At 42.8% G+C, this 21,322-nt stretch overlaps 1 protein-coding gene across 2 annotated transcripts in view; it reads left to right on the top strand.

Moving 5' to 3' along the window:
* Positions 1 to 21,322, top strand: part of PDE7B (phosphodiesterase 7B) — a 335,500-nt gene that overhangs the window by 218,333 nt on the left and 95,845 nt on the right. The window lies entirely within an intron of this gene.

The following is a 21,322-nucleotide window of genomic DNA, read 5'->3' as shown; positions in this document are numbered from 1 at the left end:
TCAGAAATGGCCTTTAGTGGGTTCCATTTCAATGCATCTTCCTCCAGTACTCTTGGGCGTATGGGAATATGAGGAGAAGAGGAAATTAACAGCATGAAAATATAGTTTTAATTTCTGTGGGTTCCCAAAATGGTTCAGTTTGAGGTCTGTAGGAAGATGTGGAGTCACTTCTCATTTGATGTGAAAAATGGCTTACAGGCCATTTTTGTTCAGTGGACACCTATTGGTCTTGGAGATCTTTCTCAACTTTGTGTCCTAAGGAACAACCTTTGGAAGGACAATTGTCTCTACTTACTGATTTGTTCATTCCTTTGCTCAATGAACACTTACTGAGCAGCTGCTGTATACTTGGGACAGAGCCTAGGGCCATGTTTACAAATATTAATAAGGAACGGCTCCTCTCCTTAAGGAGCACTAAGGAGAAAGAGAAGCAGCATATGGTGATGAAGGCTAGGAGGGAGTGCTAAGCAGAGGAGAGGCACCCATGGCAAAATGGGAGAGAGGCATGTGGTCCGAGGAAGCTTCCTCCAGGAGGAGATACTTGAACTAGGTCTTGGAAGATAGCATAGGGAAGGGGAAAGATAGCACAGCAAAGTGGCAGACAGTAAGACTAGGGAGTTAGGCAGGATCAGGTCATAGGATGCCCCCTATTTATTCCTAAGGAGATGTAAAGCTGTGGAAGGGTTTTAAGCATGGAGATGACAGGAATGGTTCATACATTTAGAGAGGTCAATGTGCATAATTTTTGGGAATGGACCAACAGGAGACACACATGATGAAAGAGAGAGATGCCAAGTAGTTGGTGGCTATGGTGGCTCCGGGGAGAAAGTAATGCTTAAATAAAGGGCCATCAAAGATCTAGAAAGCACCCAACTGAGAAGTAAAAACTTTAGGATTTGATGGTCAGTTGGATAAGTGAATGGTTTCCAAAGATAACTGAATGATTAAAAAACAAGCTAGTCTTTTAAGATTTCTTTTGGGGGAGGGATGGTTGTTATCAGACACCTACCCTGGCCTCTGAAACAGAAGCCAACATTCTTAAGACAGGAAAATGAAGAAGATTGTCTTTGAGCCTTTCTATTCCCATCACAACCGATTCTAATGATACTGGAAAGTCTTACCTCTCAGATTAGTGTTCTATTTTCTAGACTTCAATATCTCTCTAAAAAAACAAGCAAGCAAAGAAATCAAAGGCAACATTTACTATGTGGAATATTTTTATTTGGGGCATCAAGCTCTAAAATACCATTTCAGACATTCACTGAGAATTATTCTGTGCTAAGCACTGCAGGGAGGAGAAGCGACAAGCCCTACATTCAACCTGCTCATTATCCAGCTTTTATTTGCATATCCATGTACCTATTTGTTTATTCGATTGTCTAATTACCATCATATATTACAGCAGTGGCCCTAAAAACTGTAGCATGAATCAGAATCACCCAGAGAGCTTGTTAAAGCAGTTTCCTGGGTCCCAACCCCAGAGGTTTTGATCCAGTAGGTGGGTCAGGGTAGGGCCCATGAATCTGCATTTCTAAGGAGCTCACAGGTGCCACCATTCTCCTGGTCCAAGCGCCACACTCTGAAAGCCATGGCTTCACGGCACTAAGAGAGCACAAGTCTGATCTGTGAAACAATGGAAGGTCCTTTCCTGTGGTCCCAAAGTGTCCATAACGTGGGATTGGCGTCAGTGGGAATTACACAGGCCGCACCGGTGCCACGCTGAGGCCTGAAGGTTGCAGCACCGGCCCCTCACTCCCCATCGGGGTGCGTATTGTTTAGCTGTATTTCCCACTGGGCATTGCCGTTGCTGCAGTTACGCCTCTCAATGAGCTCAAACAGTCCCAGCTGGAGAGCCCGGACAACGGGGAGCAGACCTTCCCCTGTTGGAACGTCTGTTATTCTATCTGGCCTTAAAAGTCAAAGACTGATAAACTGATCACCTAGTCGCCTGGAGAGGGTGGCGGGATTTGACCCTGGAGAGGCTGTGATGGTCAGCTCAGAGCCAGTCATGCAGCTGATCTGGACCACAGAAAACATAAATGGGTAAGAACTGGCCTCTTGGTCACATCGTGAAGTGAGCGATTTGCCAATCACCTTGGCAATGGATTAGTTTTCTTGTGGATGGTTTCAAATGGGGGATCTTGTCTAGGCTGAGCAGCATTCCCTTCTGTTTGCTTGTAATGTTCAGGCATCCTTCTGGTCTTTGCTTTCAGGTATTTTTCAGTCCCCCATACAGGGAAACCAAACAGGAAATGATTGAGTAATTCAGGTTTCAAATGAAGAGAAAGAAACAGGAGTGGAAATAAGGGACAAATTTAAAGGACACTGTAAAAGCAAATAGAAAAAGTCTTGGGAGCTTTATGAGATGGGAAGAGGTGGCTGAAATTAATGCCCAAGTTTCCAACTCTTTTGAACAGGAGGAGGATAGCATGGGGTTTGTAAATATGGAGATTGAGGAGGGGTTGGTTTAGGTGAAATGCTGAGCTCTGTTTCGGACATCCAGGTGACAGTAGGATGGCCAAGTGAACGTGTCCTGAAACAGTTGGAAATCCGGGACTGGGGGGTGGTGATGACAGCCACTTGGAGGCCTAGCGCTGGGGGGTCTCCACCTGGAGGTGATCACTGAAGCCTCATCGGCGATGGACTCTCTGAGAGAGGGTCCATAAAGGAACAGTCAGAGGACCCAGACTGACCCTAATAGTCCATCTAGAAGTTTCCAAATAAGTTCCTTGCAAATTTGATACCATTACTTACTTTCAGTTTGGTGTTTTGGTTGAAACCTAAGTAGGATTTCCGGAACACAGTAGAGGGCTACAAATGGAAAGACACCCCATGGGCCTGAGGGCGTACACACGTTCATTAACATATGCTCCCATCCTGTGGGGAAAACATGGCAGGTTTCAGTGCTTGAATTTGGGGGCATTTTCAGTTCTCTCAGAAAGGCATAATAAAATAATCTGAAATAGCCATGCTAACTACCATTAAAATCTCTAGAGCTTTTCTCCGTTTTTTTTTTTTTTTTTCCCCATATCATTCATGTCATATGATAGTGAAGTAGGGATACTTTCTATCCACATTTGAAAAGCCTTCTCTGAATTTGCAAACCCAATGGTTTGGAAGAGTTACTTCAAATAGCTCAAAATATACAGTGTAAACAAACTGGCCTTTTAGTATGAAGTGTACTAAATTAAAGAAACCAGATGCTTGGGTTGGCTTTGGAAGCATCCAGGATTTTGACTGGCTCACCTTCACGAATGATTTTCTTTGGAGCCTCCTCACCTCATTTTCTCTCTCTTTCTCTCTCTCTCTCTCTCTTTCTCTCTCTCTCTCTCTTTCCTTCCCCACCTCTCCTGCTCTAGCATTATTTTTCAGAGGCTATAAGCTCATCAGTTACAGGAGACATATCCCCCTAATATCAACAACAAAATGTTTGTGAGGATAGCATTGTTTTAGATTGTTTACCTCAATTCACCAAAATCTGCTTCCTGCTAGCTTAAGGGTCTGAATCATACCTTTTGAGAGTAGATCTAAAATGTGAAGGACTTTTCTATGTAACTACTTTATTTGATTGAAAAATTAAACAATAAATGTTCCTCTTTCAATACTACTAACTGGGACATTATATAGGGTCTCCAGGAAATCATTTCAATCCATAAGTCTCCAAGTTGTTTATCCACAAAAATTAATGAATTTTATGATTCTCAACCCTCCAGAAAGGGGGCCAAACCCAAATATCCCAATTCACTAAAACTTAGATGAAGTTCAATGAAATTGAATGGCTTCCTCTGACTAGATGCTTTTACTGGTGAAATCTATGCTACTGAAATTCAACTAAACTGCTTAAGGGCAAGGGGTTTCCTTTTCCACTGGGGTAATGACAATGTTTTGGAACTATTTAGAGGTGGTGGTTGCACAGATTGTGAATGTACCAAATGCCATTGAATTGTTCACTTTAAAATGGTTAATTTTATGTTATACGAATTTCACCTCAATAATAAAAAACAAGTGAAAAAAAAACAATGAATAACTCGGGAAATTGTCTGGTTAATACAGATAGAAATCTACTTCCACCTGAAATATTTAGAGAACTATGCCAGAAATGTATTTCCAGCTTGAACCCATGGGTTAGGATTCAAGGAAGGGGAGGGAAGGGAAGGATAAAGAAGAGAAATTTCAACAGCCTGACAGCCAACCAACAATATTACCTCAATTAACGTACTATTTTGTTGGGAGTGATTTCATGTCTCTGTGATTTAAAATAAACACTTGTAGTCTCTGCCAGAAGGGTTAATCACAGTTTCACTCATAAAGGTGGCTGTGAAACATTTTATCAGCATAAAGTGTTCTATAAATACTATGTGTAAAAAGCAAGTTACTGAACACTGCCTCACAACTTACATTTCAACTGGAGAAGGGAGTCTTGTGGCAGCCCAGGGCATCTAAAATGTTCAAGTCTTCACGTTCTCCCTTTAGGGAGAAATTTTAATTGTGCTATAGTAAATCAAAGCCCAAGAGTGGAACCGGTTCCAGATAATTTGAGGGGTCATTTAATTTCATTCCATGTGGGTGGGAAAAAAAAACACTCCAGAAATTCTCCACAACCACTTTTTTCCTCCAAATCGCCCACCCACCCACCCCCACCTTTCCTCTCCACCCCTCTTTCCCTCCTGGGTCTCCGCTCCGAGCTTATGGCTCCCGCCTGGTTCTGGCACTTGCACGGGGACCCGGATGGGATGGGCAGGGCACATCCTGGAGATGAAAGTTCCAGAGTTGTTCCCACCCCAATTGTGGCTAACGGTAAATCTTGTCAAAAACGCACTATTGTATTAGACACGCTTTTAAAGGGTCGACAGCAGTAACAGATGCTCCAAAAACGTGGACCTTTGTGTCAGTTAACATTTCATTTCAGAGTCTGACTTCGCTTCCCAGTTCTGGAACAGAGAAAGAAAAATAGTTCTACCACTATTTCCCGCTGCATCACTCATTTCTCAGAAGCTGCTCTCGAGAAAAAAAATTTTTTTTATAGAAACTACATATAGCAACTTCAATTTCCAAAATTCTGTTGAGCAGATATAATATAAATATATTTTTATTAACTAAACCATCTCATTTATTTACACATTGTGGTGGGCTAAAAAATGGCCCTCAGAGATGTCCATGCCCTAATCTCCAGAACCTATGAATGCTGTTTATGTGGAAAAAGGGATTTTGCAGATGGGAATAAATTAAGGACTTTAAATTAAAGGAGAATATCCTAGATTATCCAGGTGAGCCCTAAATGTAATTGTAAGTGTCCTTGTAAGAGGGAGCCTCAGCAAGGTTGACAATAGAAGAGAAGACTATGTGATGATGGAAGGGGAGATTGGAGTGATTCACTCTGAAGATGGAGGAAAGAGCCACAAACCAAGGAAACAGGTAGAAGATGAAAAAGGCAAGATTCTCTCTTCAGAGCCTCCAGAAAGAACCAGCCCTACTGGTACTTTTACTGCTGCCATTGGACTGTAGTCCTGTGAAACTGAGTTAGGATTTCTGACCTTCAGAACTGTAAGAGAATAAATTTGTGTTGTTTTAAGCCACTAAAAAAAAAAAAAAAAAAAAAAACTACATATAGCAAATGAGTCAGGAAATTCTTTATGTCTTGACATTGCAGACTGAGGCCAGACGTGCGGTCCTGGTATGAATCTGTATTGGAATTTATGGGGATTTGTGAAAAGCAGAGACAAAAACTTCTGAGCCCAGTAGCCCTGTTTGTCTTGCTCTTGTAATACGCTGGGAGTTTGGGTGTTCAGAGAAAGAGCTCAGGGCAGGCTGACTTTTGGGCTTATGGAATTAGTTTACAACCCCAGGCAGATACGGAAATCTCGGCTTTCATCGGTAAGATGCTCGCTATCCAGGGACACGGTGCTAAAAGCACAGCGGAGGCAGAGTTGAGGAAAGAAAAGTCAATATTGAAATGTCAGGGGAATTTAAGGAAACTCACCTTTTTCCCAGGACAGCTGCACTTCTAAGACTGGGGAGTGAACATCAGGTGCCCTGTTTACTCGTGTCTTCTGTCTTTGCCCCATTCATCCCTAGCTTCAGGGATTGTCCACTCACATGCAATGTGGGGCTGGCAGAGCACTGCCACCGAGCTGCAGAGCCCACCCACTGTCACCCACACCACCTTTGGGTGCCCTTTAAGCTCTGAGCTCTGTGAGTCTTTTGGATTCCTCATTCTCAAGATGTTTGCCCACCCTTCTCTTCTGGTTTTGCTTTATTGAATGAGTTTTGCAATTTCTTGTAGGGCTGCCATTGCTTCTTTCTTGCATAGATATTTTTAACCTTTGTCCAACAGATATCTATTCTGCAGCACTTTCTAACGGGCACCGCTGAAATGCCTGTTTGTCAGAAGAGAATGTGTCCCCTCACTCTGCTTTCTGGGTTTGGATTGCCTGTCTGGGGAACTGGAGTGATGACTCCTCTGCTGGGCACTCTGCACCACTCCAAAAAGTTCATCCCTTTCTTGTGTATCTGCTCCTATGCTAGTCTCCATTTGCAGTTCTACCAGAAGGTACTGAGAATATCAGGACTCCAGTTCTTTCCTTCATGGCTTTTAAACATTCCCTTAGGCTGTCTGCGTTTTCCTATTGTTCCCCTTCTTTTCTTCCACTCTGATCCCATATTGAAACTTTTCAAAAAGGCGCCCATCACAATATTGGAATATGGGGGGATGTAGTTTCTCTTCTTCCACCAACACATCCATGATAATTTCCAAAAACCCTCAGAGGACACGCCAATCTGACTATGAATGTACATTTCATTCCAGGATGAATTTTAGTTGTACCTCCTTTGACTAAGGATTAAAGATGCAGATACTTGACTCAAAATTTAAAAAGGAAAAGCATAAAAAGGAAAACACTGTTATCAGAGACACTCAGCTACAGCTTGAGAATGTCAGCAAGTCAAGTTGTGTGCAAACAGAGCCAAAGGAGATGGGGCAGCTGCTTGGGAGGAATATGGGACAGCCAGCTGTGATTCCCATTGGCACTGGGAGGTGCCAATCACCACCCAAACTTCAGGGCGTCTGCACCAGACTCTGGGGAAAGGGCACCTTCACGTGCCAACTCGAAAAGAGATTTGTTGTTTCCATGTGTCAAAATTACGCCTGCAATATCCTGTGTGCTGGTTCCACTTAAAGCCGCCCATTCTCTGCTCACAGGTTGGAATGAGAAAGAAAGGATATTAGAGTGGGAAACACCCTTCTCCTTCATTTTACACTGCTACAACAAATAATTTATGGTTTCCATCATGATTACAGTGTGGCCAGGCCTCTTAGGTTGACTAATGTCGCAGACCTAAACAAATGCAAGTGAGCTTATGGGGAGACTACTCTGCCAACCCATACAGATCAGGCAGTTCTCCCAAGCGCTCTATCTGGAAGCCAGGCATTTTGACTAACAAAAATCAGTACTGCAAAATTCCCCTAAGAAACTTGTTTATCTCAAAGCAGAGAGAGGAAGAATATTTTCCCCTCAGCTTGTTTACCATGAAGTAGGAAGGACAAGAGACATTTTACCTCCAAATATAATTCTGACTTGGGATTTAAGTGAATTTCATAAAAAATATGGCCTAGTTAACTTTCACTTTAACTCTCTGTTTACATGTCTTGTAAATAGTTATTGAGATCTGAAAGCTTTAACTTAGAAAAGCAATCAGAAAGCAATAGTTTCATGCTCCTATTCTTCAATATGTGTGAGCAATGCAAAGCTTGCTAATTAAACAGCCTAGTCTTCTCCAAAAGGCAGTTAAAATATGTACATGTAGCTATTTAACAAGCAGGGTTATGTACTACAATTGAAATTGGTAACTCTTTTGCTCCCAAAGCTATCCCATTAATTTAATAAATAAGTTAAGATGCAAGGCAATTATATTTTTCATAGTTTCCATGGGTCGGTACTGGTGGGAGGAAGTCCTCTCTAAGTCCCAAAGGCTGAGGGAATCATCCGTGGTGATTCTGTGGGACAATGCATCAGAGGCCTGAAGTTCAGTATTGCTCTGAATAGTTATCCTACCAGGAACGGTTTCAAGCCACGCAAGTGGGCTGCAGAGGAGCTTTCCTGAAAATTGGCCATGATGAGGATATAGATAGAGATAAAGTCAGATGGAGTTAAGATTTGGTTCAGGAAATGAAGATGTGGGTGGAAACATGTTACAATATTGGGGGAGTGGAGAAGAGCTGCCCCATAAAGTGGGAGAAATGTACAAAGACCTTCTCTGGAGAGATAGAACAGAGCATTTCTCCTGATATCAGGAGGTGGAGAAACAGAAATTAGTTCAAAAATTCACAAACACTAATGGTCAGTATGCTGGCCATTTTAGAGATGAAACCCACATCCCCTGTGTGCTTTCTCCTGACTCAGGAGAAAAGGCAAGGACACAGTGTTTTCAAAGCCCAATGCAAGGCATGACCACAAATGTCATAAGGCAAAGTGGAATTAAAGGCCAAGTGAACAAAAGATTGAAGATTTTATGATTCCATTCATGTCCAGAGTTAGGAAATCTATAGAGACAGCACATAGCTTAGTAGTTGCCTAGGGTTTGGCGAGGTGCGGGGAGAGAGGTGATAGCTTAAGCTGATGTCTTTTTAAATGATGAAAATATTCTAAAATTAAATTTGGTGATGATTGCACATATCTGTGAATATGTAAAAACCTTTGAATTGTACACTTTAAATGGATAAATTGTATGAGATATGAATTATATCTCAAAACTGGATTTTAAAAAGGAGGATGATAAAAATTGGGGGGAAATTTTGAAAAAAAATTAGAAGTCAAGCGAAGGAGCACAAAACACTACAGGAGTGGATCTTCTTCCTCAGCCCCTCACCACCAGCCTGTACTCCTTCCCCCCCCCCAGCCCCCCAGAATGAATGAACCAGAGGGAGACGTGAAATGTGCCTGCTGCCCAGAAAGAGTGAAATACAAGTAAAATTCCTCAGAGAACACAGGCTCTTCATTTCCACCACATCTGAAGCCCACTTAAAAGTGAGGCTCGATGGGTCCCAACTTAGTCTTAGGAGAATTGTGAACTTGTGAACTCTTGCCCAGCTTCTCTTCTAGACAAAAGGGTTTTAGCTCCCCCAAAACCCAAACTTTTGGATAAAAATAGTAGGTATTCAAGCTCTTTGAGGCCCTTTCATAAATAACAAAACAGATTGGCACCAGGTAGTTATTACCAGAGACTAGAGTATTTACAAAGTTCTACTATTTGAATTTATTTCAAGCAGTCAATAAATAAATGGTTTCTTGCTATTAAAAATGGAGAAAAGAAACGACTGCAAACAAGTGCTTCTACCTCCTGCAAGTTGGTCCATATCCCCGGCTCCCTTCTCAGAGAAAGATGCAATTGTTCAGTTGATGACCCTGGTACCCACCATATTTTCTTTGGGGCCATCTTTTGAATATTATTTTTGTATAAAGCCAAGTAAATGAATGGGAACGTTGAAAAACATACTCAAAATGTTATATTGACACCGTTGCAGATTTTCCGAATGCCGAAAAACAAGAAATGAATGGAAACGAGTTTGCCAAAGTGAACATTTTATGCATCTTTATATAGGGCATATTCCCAAGTGAAAAAAATACACTTGGATAAAATAAAATCACTCAATATTTATTGAACATTTTTTATTTATGACATATATTTGTCACATTTAGGCGTAATCCTTCCCCTTAGTGCCTTACTTTACTTCTTTGTGAGTATCCTTCTATCCCTTCCTTATTTACTATGCCTAGCACTAGAGAAGGCATTTTCAGCTATTTGGTAGAAACTACAAATATTTTGTCTGACTATGGAGCCATCCTTCTTTCCCAACTGTCTATCTTAGTGACAGTTATTGCTAGTGATTGTGAAAGCCCTCTGAGATACTGCAAGACACCAAATGAATTGTTTAACTAACCCAGACTCCTGAAGTTAACCTTGAATGACCCAGAACTGACTGTTCATTTTGTACCATCAGAGGTCCATCTGGAATGGTATCATTTGGTACCATTGGGAATCCTCCATCTAAATCATCCCTGTCCTCCTTCCATGGGGTAGGGCAGTACAGGTCTTCTCATGCTATGTGAAAGGCTGAACTGGTGTGGAACATCAGCACTCAGGGAAAGGAGTCATGTTAAAAGTTCTAGAAAAGGCCCAGAAGGAAATCCTCTGTAAAGTTAGGAATCACTTATTGCTAAAGGTGTGCTACCAACCTAAAGGTCCTCATTTAGGAATTTGGAGAATCTGTGCTTTTAGTTGTAGGGGTGGTAGGACCATGAGATGGCTTCATGGATGCTATTATAACAAAGTTGGGCTTTGTATGGTTTCTTATTTATTTTCTTCAGAACCTGAATTGCGACTTCCCTACAGAACATAAGAAGAAATGCAGTGGTATTTTATCACTCTCTTAATCTTGTCAGTAAATTCATGGTAAACATTTTTCATGGGTAGTAAATTTTATTATTTTTGTTTTAGTTTTGCTTTTACTCAGAACACGGAGAGTTGTTGTTGTTGTCAGAGTCCTTCTTCAGCTCTGATTTGGTCAATCCAATTAAAAAAAAATGTGCCAGTTATCCTTCTGAATCTGAACCAGGCTGTATGCAAGTGTCCTGATTTTTACTCAGTAACAGAGCTTCTCATCCCAGGACCAAGATTCTTTATCTTTCCCCACAGGCACCCTAATCTGTCTCCCAATCCTCTGCTCCCTAAATTCTCTTCCCCGTAACAAACCACAACCCTGCCTATTTCCCCATTTGCTGCTTTACCCTGCTTCAGTCCGTTCTGTGCGAAGTTCATTCTTACTCTAAATTTTCCCTACCTTTTCATTTTCAAGTCAGTATGTTCCACAAAGCTTTTCCTGACTCACGAGGCTGATAGTGATCCATTCACCTAGCTGAAGCACCCAAATTCAAACAAGACAAAAGTCATAACTGCCCAAGGATGATGCATGTTACAAATATTTGCTTTTTGTTCTGTTTGCATTTGCCTTTACATCTCATCTGTTTTGTTGGATGACCTAGCTTTGGGGCATTTCCTTTAACATGTGCATTCAGCTAGAATGTGGAATATGACCCAGTAGTTCTCAACAGCGTTTCCTCATGGAAGTCACTGGGGAGACTACAAAACGAAAAACAGTGCCCAGACTCACTCCACACCAGTTAAATCAGAATATCTGACTGAAAACATGGATGACAGATGGTTGTAGAACAGAGTAGATGTTAGTCAAATCTCTTTTTCCTCTCACCCTGGGCTGAAGCGGGAAAATCTTGACCAGTTTGAAACTACAGTGGGAAGAGAATTGAGAGAAAATATGTTGGTTCCTAGTTAACAACTGCTGAATCCTACGACTAGAGTGTTGGAGGTGAGAAAGAGCTTACTTTTCTCCAGGCCACCTCCATGAAAGTCTAGAGAAATGCAGAACGTCTGTTTGTCCTGACCACAGGTTTCTGTGGTCCAAGCCCACCTCACCTGACCCCAGCTGATGAGGAGAGAGATTCTCTGAAGATTGATTCTATGAATCTAGGAAGTGTGTTGCTCTCAAGAAGCTTATATTTTAATAAATCAAAAATAGAATAAGCTATGTTTGAAGATTGTTTCCAAGGTAGTGTTGTCTTCATTGTCTAAGTCAGAATTTCCCAACCAATGTGCTATAAACGGGTCTCCAGTGTGCTGAGAGATTGACATCACCGACCGACATTGAAAGGTCTCAGATATCCAAAGTCCCACGAACAACAAGCTTTACCCCAACTTTACCCCAGCATGGAATCAAATGCTATTTTCTTTGTGTGCTGTGGAGTGAAAAAGCCAAGAAGCCCTGGAGAGATACAGATGGTAGAATATGAGCACTTGAACTGATAAGCAATACAGAGGCCCAAGTTGGTACTCAATGTGAAAGGAATTATATACTGCAAATAGCCCATCCGTCAGTTATGATTAAACAAACAGGAATAAAACCACCACCAGCAGCATATCAGATATGAAAAACTAGGCAATGAGCACCAAAAGGAATTGTCCCCCAATATGACCTGGTAGCATAAAAATCACTATCACCTTACTTTATTGCTCACCTTCATGGTAATCCCTAATGGAATAATACGTGTGTTAATGAACTTTTAATAGCTTGTCATTGAACATTGATTGAGAATGAGCATTGCTCTTTATTTAGTTATCCTTTCTGAAAGTATTATTTCAGGATATTTGGGTGATGTTTTCACTGCCATGTCTCAAATTCAAACAGATTACAGTCAAGCAATTGGGTTTGGACATGAAGAACTACTTCTCTGGGTTTCATTATCATGGAGAGGGAAGCAGTGTGGTGCAATTCACAGGAAAGGGAATTCTGGGCATTGATAGACGAAGAAAGAATATTTCTGAAAGTGAGATCTGCATATGATCCAATCAGAAAAGATTCAAAGAGGCTATAAGGCTTAATAAGGACAGAAATTCTAGAAGAAAAATTTATTATAATGTGTATTTATTCAGTTATTTGGACATTGTTTCCTGGATGGTGGCTAAGAAATCTCTCTCACTGTGGAGTTTGGAGATTAAAAAATATAGAAATGACATTATGTTGAGATCATAAAATACCTCAGTAAGCAAGAGAAGACAGGTTTACCTAGAGAAGCCAAAGAAAGTGTACAGAAAGTTCTCCGATGAGTTTAAATTTATATATATATATATATATATATATATATATATTATATATATATGGCATAAAAGATGGAAGAAGTTTCCTCTAACCAAAGACAATCACAAATGTGTGACACAAACCAGTAAGAAACAGTGTCAAGAAACAGCAAAAACCAAAGGGTTTATTAAAAGGCTCTTTAAAGCAAAATCTGGAGCAAGAACAAGAATGGAAATGGGCTAGCGAGGCCCAGGAAAGTGGCAAAATGTTATCAGCAGAAGACTAAGAGGAGTCGGTGATAGCCCAATGACCTTTATATTTTTCCTTCAGTGACTTCAAACTAGAAACTAGAAAAGATACAACTTTTTGGTGGTTGTTCTGAGATTCAGTGTAGAGGGTTGGAACAGAAGCCCAAAATAGGAAAAATGTTTAAAAAGCTCAAGGCTATTTTGTAAAACTTCTGGATCTAGTGAATTGTAATCCCATCTGTTTGCAGATGCATTTGTTAAAATTCCTGTTAATAATCCAGAAGGGGTTTTGGAGAATGGGCAAAGTGTCAGAAAACTAGAAAAAGGCAAGAACTGTGTAATTTTCAAAGAGGTAGAAATGGCAGTTTCAGTTTAGAAACAAAAAAGACAAAAGAACACATCAAAATGATCTCTGGGGAGACAGAATCTCCACTTCGGTTCAGTTACCAGGGTCTGAGGGCCGTGTAGACGAGGAGCTGTGTGCTAAGGGCGTGAGCCAGCACAGTGGCGTCCTGACTGGGCAAATGATGTATGGTCCAACCCATCCTAGGGCAAGTCAGTAAGGCCCAGTCGCAACAGGGTGGGTGTCAGGCACTGGTTGTGCAGTAAACAGTGTCTCTTGCATTTTATACTTTATCTACTTCCTAAATAGCCGTTATTCCAATATGCTTCAAGGCCTTTATTCCAAGCATGTGCTCTGCAATGTCCAGTTTAATTAATTTTACAGATTGTGATATGTCTAAAATACACGCCCCACCTAAATACCTATATCTATATTATATGCTTATAAAACGGATGGGCGATTATAAAATAGTGTGAATGGAGTCGACACATGACCATGTGTCAGGATCCATTTCCCGCCTTCTCATGTGAGCCCAGGAGATTGTTCCTTGTGTCTCAGCACCCTGTTCTGGAAGAGCCATGCACACACAGACCCCAGGAGTTCTCCTACCCTGCTGAGTGATGAAACCACCTCGGTGGCAGGGAGAGAAAGGGCAGCAGGAATGGGCCTTAGGGACTGACTGGACTGGCCCTAACTGGGAGGGGCAAGGCAGGACGAGACCTGGGTTCTTGGGGAGGCCAACACATCCATTTGGAATATATTAAATGCAAAATGCTCCCCAGCACTATTTTCCCAGCAAGGCAGCGTGCACCAGCCTTTAGAAACATTTGTCAGATCACGTCACTCTCAAGTTCAAATACCTCCCACATCTCCCCGTTTCATGCTGAGTCTCTAAGCCCCCTGCCACTCCCCAAGGCCCCCCTTCCTTGTTCTCTCTCTGCCTCCATCTCTCCCCTCCTGCCTCTCTCTCTGCTTCTGCACACCGGCCCTCTTGCTGTTTCCTCCTGGTCTTGGATTCTCAGTTCCCTCCTCCTGAGAAGCTTCTCCCAGATGGTCTCACAGCTCCCCATCACTCCATTTTCCGAGGCCACTTGCTTGGTGAGGTCTTCCTACATGCTCACCCATTTAAACCGCAGTCCCAACTCCATCCAGCCGGCACTCCCGCACCCCTTCCCCGCCTCACTCCGCCCCTGGCACTCCCAGCTCTTTCCCCCACCAGGCAATCTGCTGATTTTGTCTGTCTGTCCTCCTCTCCTACAGGGTAAGCCCGAGGAGGGCAGGCGGTGTCCTCTGCTTGGTTCACTGCTGTATCCCCAGGGTCTGGAACAGGGCCTGGCAGGTAGCAGGTGCTCAGAAACACTCTGTAATAAGTGAATAAAAATACCCAACTGGTCTGCAGCCCAGAAAAGAAATTGGAAGCAGAGGTGGGGGCTTAGAGAGCTACGGAATGAGTCAGTCCTCGTTATTCATGGATTCTGTGTTTGCAAATTTGCATGCTCCCTAAAAATCGATACTCACGGGGCTTCCGCAGTCATTCAGAGACATGCTCAGAGCAGTAAACAACGGCGGTGTCCAGACCCAGGCATCCCAGCTGAGGGCCAACAGGGCCACGCTGCCTTTGGCTTCAGCCCTCCTGCTGGAAACACACGTGCTTTCCATGGTCTACTTAGGGCCATGGTTTTTGCGTTTTTGTGCACTTTGTGATTTTGCTGTTTATGGACCGCACTCCCCCCCCACCAGCCCCCCCAGCATAAGGCTGAAGGGCTGTCTAGGGTTCATAAGCACAAGAAGGCTGCAAAGTGCCTTAGGAAGAAAATACGTGTGTTAGCTGAGCTGCGTTCAGGCTGGAGTTGTAGGGTTGGGGCTTGGGTTCCATGTAAATGAATCAACCCTGTAGAATACATAAGGTGTCTCTAAACTGAAGCACGCATAAGGCAAGGTTACGGATTGCTCGGTGGAGGCACGCAGGGCCCTAACCTGTATTTCCCCCGGGAGCAGTGGTTCCATCTTCACTAAGTCAGTGTCTCAGAGACTCCAGAACATAACTACCAAGAATAACAAGAATTGGCTGCGTGTGTGTGCACGCACACACACACACACACACACACACAAGCTCTGGGTTGAGCAGTATATACAGTTATTTTTCCCAAAACAGGCACCTTAGAAGATCCTTGAAAAACATGTTTCAAAAACAAATGTGTTTGGGAAATGTGGTAGATATCATCTAATTGGAAACTCTCTGTGCACATGAACAAACTAAAGCATATGAGAAATCCTCAGTTAAAGGAAGTTTAGCTTGGTTATACCTTCATGTTCCAAACACATTTGGCTACAGCACCCTTGAATTCACATGCCTAATTGCATATGAAAGAAGCACGTTCCTTGTAACACACTTTAACACTGACCTAGATTTATAGCAATATCCATAATACCGTTATTTATATACTATATAAAGTATAAATAACCTAGAATTTATATACTATATTATATTTAATATTTATATAGCAATATCAATAAGAATTTTATTAATAATAAACCCTTCTTACAAAGTGATTTATAAAGCACCTTTACTCATGGGATTTCATTTGATTCCTAGCTTCTGTGAGATATCCAGGGCAGATTTTTTTTAATCTCTATTTAACAAAAAAGAAGTTTGAATGAAGCCCAGAATGTTTGACTTCCCAAGGTCACACATGTAGTTTATGGCTTCTCATGCTATTGAGGTCTTCACTTTGTTTTAAAATATTATATAAAACCCGTCTTCCCTTACCAATATATCACAGCTCTCACTTCCAAGCAATGCATATTGGAACTGGGGTTTTAACATATTATTCAAGGTCATGGGCTGTGGGGTAAGTCGCCTTGGTTTCAAGCCTGGCTTCAACACTCACTAACCATGTCATTTTGGAAATATTAGTTAATAGCTCTGCCTCTCGGGGACCTTGCTGGGAAATGGAAGTGATACTAGTGCTTATCAAAGGGAGCTTTGGGGTGGATTAAATGAGTCGGTCATGAAAAGTACTTCAAGCGTTACCTAGCACGATGCAAGCACTCAATAAATGTGAGCTGTTCTTATAGAAATATAATTTACTGTTTTTAACAGCAACATAATGTTCTATAACACGGACATAATATAATCCATTCAACCATTTCCCTGCTGAGTCCAGTTTTTGCCATCTGTTTCCTTCTGAAAAGCAAACAGAAAATGAACAACACTTGTCGCGTAAAAGACTCCCAGGTGTCATGGCGGCTGCAACGCGTGGCAGGAAGAGCTCCTGCTCCTTCCTGGTCCTGAGTGGCTCCTGCAGGGAGTGTGGGGCCTGCTGGCCCTGCTCAGGACAGCAGACTGGCTGTGGAAGTCTCCTAAGAACAGGCCATCTCCTGGGACTTCGAGTATTTCCTGCCCAGGAGCAGCAACCTTTCCTTGCAGTATTTTGGCAGGTTTGTCCTTGTTCCCAGCCAGAATCAGGAAGTTCAGAAGCACATGAAAACAAACAATACATAAAAAATGTGTCTCTCAAATTATTCAGAGTTCAAAAAAAAACAAGAAATTATTCAGTGATATTGGGACTTGGTTGGCATTTTATCCTATCTGATTAATCATATTTACCATCATTGCTGTACCCACCCTTTTCTTCCCAGCTAATACTTTTCCTGGCAGTGATTTCCATTAGACTTTTTTTTTCTCAAATTATACTTAAACATAGAAAGTGGTTGAAAAGTTATCACTATATTTTGTGGAAAAAATAAGTACAGGCATTTTCTCAGGACAATGTTCAAATTATATTTTATTATCAATATTGGTTTTAGGGATTATTATTGTTCTGAAGATCAGCATGATTTTTTCTTAGAAATTCCTTCCCATCATTTCAGTGATCATAGACCAATTGCAAACCAACACTATCCAGTGCTGCTTTTCAAAATTTTACTCATCATTCAAGATCTGTCTAAGACTCAGCTCCTTAGTAAAACTTTCCCAACTCTCCACCTCTATGTGATGCCCAAAGAGCTCTACCCCAATGTCTCATTTCGGTCACTCAACTAAATCCAGGGGTCTTTTTTCAATCATCATGTCAGTTGCATTTTCAGCACAATCTACCTGGGAACCATGTTCTCCCTCTTAGAAGACTCTTTTCCATGACACAGCAAGTTTCTGGTTTTCCTCCTACTTCCACATCTACCTTTCTGTCTCCTTTTTAGACTCCACCTCCAGCAAGACAGGAAAGGCTACACTTCCTCAAGGCTGGATGCTAGGCCCTATTTACTTCTCGTTCTCACATCCTAGCCAACTTCAAGTATGCCCATAGCTTTACTTGATCCACAAATTGATATCTCCAGGCCAGATACTCCCTCTGAGCCCCAGACCCCACATGCAACTGCCTACTTGACATTTTTGCCTAAGCTCAGCAGCACTTAGACTCTGCACAGCCAAGGCTGAGCACGTGAACTTCTCCCCCAAACCTAGTACTCCTAGAATTGCCTTCTTCTGTGGTTAGCACCATCAATCACCCATTTTTGTAAGCCAGAAATCTAGATATTATCCTTGATACTTCCTTCTCCCTCAGCCCTCATATGCAGTCCCTCAGCACATCATGTCAAGTCTACCTACTAAATATCTCCAAGACCTGTTTACCTCTCTCTCCCAGCACCAGTGCCCTAGACCAAGCCACCTCTTTCCTTACCTGCTGGACTATTACAGTGATCTCCCAACTAGTCATTCGTGCCCCCTCCGACCCATTCTTCACATGGCATGCCAAGCTGTTTTTTCCATTCGCAAATCTGATCACATCCTCTTCCCCTAAAACTCATTCCCTGACTTCCTAACTCCCTTAGAATTAGGTCAAACTCCTCGGCCTGCCCAGACACCTCGCCAACCTCATTTTGCTCCATGCCCCACCCATACGCCTCGTTCTCCTTGTGATGTCACCCCCGGCCTTGTGCCACACTCCTGCCCTAGGACCTTTGGACACTCCTTCCCCTTTCCTGCAGTGTTGTGCACGGGCTGACCCTGTAAAGGATGGTTGAAACCAGAATCCTGCAGAGAGTTATAGGGGGCACTGTTTCTAATCACACCAGGTGGGTCAACAGACGTAAATCAGGACACGTGATCCATGTCTGCAAATTTATGTGGGCAAATCGGGGCATCATTCACCTCAAATGAACTCAGATGTCAGATCAGACATCACCTTTGAAGGGATGCTCACAACACCTCCCAGACAAAGCCAAGTCCCTGCCATAACTTTCTTAACGGAGTATATTTCTCTTTTCACCCACCTACCAAAGTTGCCACCCTCCGTTCATGTGTATGATTGTCCGGTCCTGTCCCTCCGCTGCACTGTAAATGCCACAAGGCCATGTCTGTTCCCATCGCTCCTCATAGGTGTCTACGTATCATTTATCCTACTTACCACTCATCAAAGGAAGGACATGGAATAGATCCTCTTCATGAATTCCCTGTCTCTGTGATTGATACAACCGACCGTCCAGTCATGCAAGACAGAAACCCGGGAGCCATCCTTGACCCCAGCCTTGCCCCGCACCCACACACAGGTCCTCTCCACGCCCACTCTCTTTGCGGCCTCTTCTCCTTCCTCCCCTCCTCCTCCTCCTCCTTCTCTCCTTTTGCCCCTTTCCTCACCTCTTGCTCCTCCCACGTCTCCTGCTGTATCATTTCTCTTTCAGAAGCTACACGCTCATCAGAGATGGAAGACATCTCTTCCTACTACAACAACTGGTTTCTGAAAGCAGCTTCATTAATTTAACTCATTTGCCTGCACTCACAGAAATTTGCTTACTGGAGACCTAGGGTAGAGTCGGACTCACACTTTCAACCATAATTTTACAGCTTTTTAAATGTAAAAAATTATACTTGATTTAAAAGTTGAACAATAAATATTTCTCTTTCAATCCTACAAGCTGAAACACTTTACAGGGTCACTAGAAAGCCACTTGAGAAGCAGAAATTTCCAAGGCATTTACCCATATAAAATTATAAAGCCTCACAAAGCTTCTGAAAGCAAATCCAAAACCAAAAACCCCAGGATCAGTAGAAGCTCGACTGTCTGGCTTGTACCAAAGTTGACCTTCACATGGCTCTCTCCTGGACTGTTCGTTATCAGAGTGCCTGGAACGCCCCACGTCTGCCTTTGTAGTTCCCCTCCCCACCTACTGTCCCACACCTTGTGCAGTGTGTTACGTGTGTGTGTGTTGAAATGAACTGAATTTGCCTAGGACTGCCTCTGTGCCTGCTCCAGAACTGGCCCCTTAATTTGCCCATGTGCCTGAGTCTCCTTCTCTCCAGTGGAGCCCACGTCTCCCTGGGGTCTAGCCTGCACCTCCAGAAGCTCATGGGTTCCCGAGCCCACAGTACCCTGTTGCCCTGGCCTAATCATGCTACCATGAAGAAGCACCAGGATGAACTCTGGGCTTGCCTCGGGACATAGTTTTTGTACTCATTTTTACTGACTGGGGCATGCCCAACAGAGCGAGGAGAACCCACAGCCTGGGAGATCAAAGGAAAGTATGAACGGCATCGTGGGTAACCTTGCCTGGTGTCCGGCTTGTAGCATGGAGACACCAGCCAGGTGCAGCAGTGGTTTAAAGAGCACGGGCTCCAGAGGCCCCCTGGGTTCTAATCCCAGGTCAGCCCATACAGGGTCTCTGCTCCTCTGTGTAATGGGGATGCCACACACACCCACTCGGGGGGTTGGTCTCAGGAATAAGGGACTCCTCCATGTACCGTCCTGACCACAGCTACTGCCATGAAGAAAGTCCAATAGAAAAGCTACTGTCGTGGTGGGGTGGATGGGGCATCCAGAAAGAACAGCAAGAAAATAAGAATAATGGCTACTGCTTCTTGAGTGCCTTCCATGAACTAGACACCATGCCAAGCACTATATACATTAATGTATTTATAAAATACAACACACTGTGCTTTAAGAGTATGAACCTAGAAATAAAGTGAATAATTTTCAAGCTCACACTGGGGTTTTCAGGACTTAAGACAGAGTCAAATCACATATCTCCAACTGTGTCTGCTCAGGCCATTCCCCTTCTTCCCAACCTTTGTAGGAAGACAGGTTCTTTGTGTTCTTTCAAGTTCTTTTACAGCTTCTTGGAATTCTCCTTAGGCATACCTACTGCTGCTTGTTCAATATCATTTTTATTAGACTCTGGCATTCCCGGTGATTGAAATCTATTTTTTTTTTTCTCATTTTCCCTCTGAAAAACCATCAGGTGAAAAATATGGACCATTCCTGTTGGCAGTAGTCTGTGGTAAAACCTATCTTCCCTACTTTAGAAAGTAAAGGAACCACTGTGACATATTCACTTTTCCCGCATTCAAGTCCCACAAGGCACATTTGTCACAAAGTCTTTAATAATTGTAAGCTAAAGTTTCAAGGATGGACAGTGCTGTTTGAGAACTCTAGGTTGGTGAAATCTCCCTTCTCTCTTACTTTGATATAAAGATCAATGTTTTAGAAAATAGAAGAAAGAACTTTTTCACATGTTAGGAAATCTTTGTTTTGTTCCTTTTTCCAAAAGTGTGGTTCCAGGACAACCAACTCATGGTTGTCTCTTTCCTTCCTACAATGCCCTCTCCACACCAGCCCAGGGGTTCGTAGCTATTGAACAGACTGATGGACATGAAGCTTCCTGCTCAGCCAGTTTCACACATAGTCCTTAGAACCCGACAGGCCCAGCACACTCCTGAAGGCAAAGCAGAAGATCAGGACTCCAGACAGTAGACGTGGATCCCATGTAGGATCCCATGTAGGATCGCAGACTCAGAGCCATAACCTCTGCCTGAATTATCCAAGCTGGCTACCAGTCCCATCCCATAAATCTGTGGAATGATCAAATGATCAAATTGCACAAACTTCCTCCTGTTTGTCTGGCTAGATAAACATCTTAGGGGAAATCATTCACCTTGGAAGTTCTGGGAAAAGTCTTGGGAAATCTACAAAGCTGCCGGCTGAGGCAGCATAGAACAACTAAAGTCTTAGTCTGGGACCTGGAGATCTGGAGTCTCTCTGTCCTTTCGGCATGCGGTGGCAGTGACATGGATTAGCAATGTGCTGAGGA

Source organism: Choloepus didactylus, chromosome 7 (assembly GCF_015220235.1).
Source record: "Choloepus didactylus isolate mChoDid1 chromosome 7, mChoDid1.pri, whole genome shotgun sequence".
Classification (NCBI taxonomy): Eukaryota; Metazoa; Chordata; class Mammalia; order Pilosa; family Megalonychidae; genus Choloepus; species Choloepus didactylus.
This window is presented reverse-complemented; position numbering and strand designations above follow the sequence as displayed.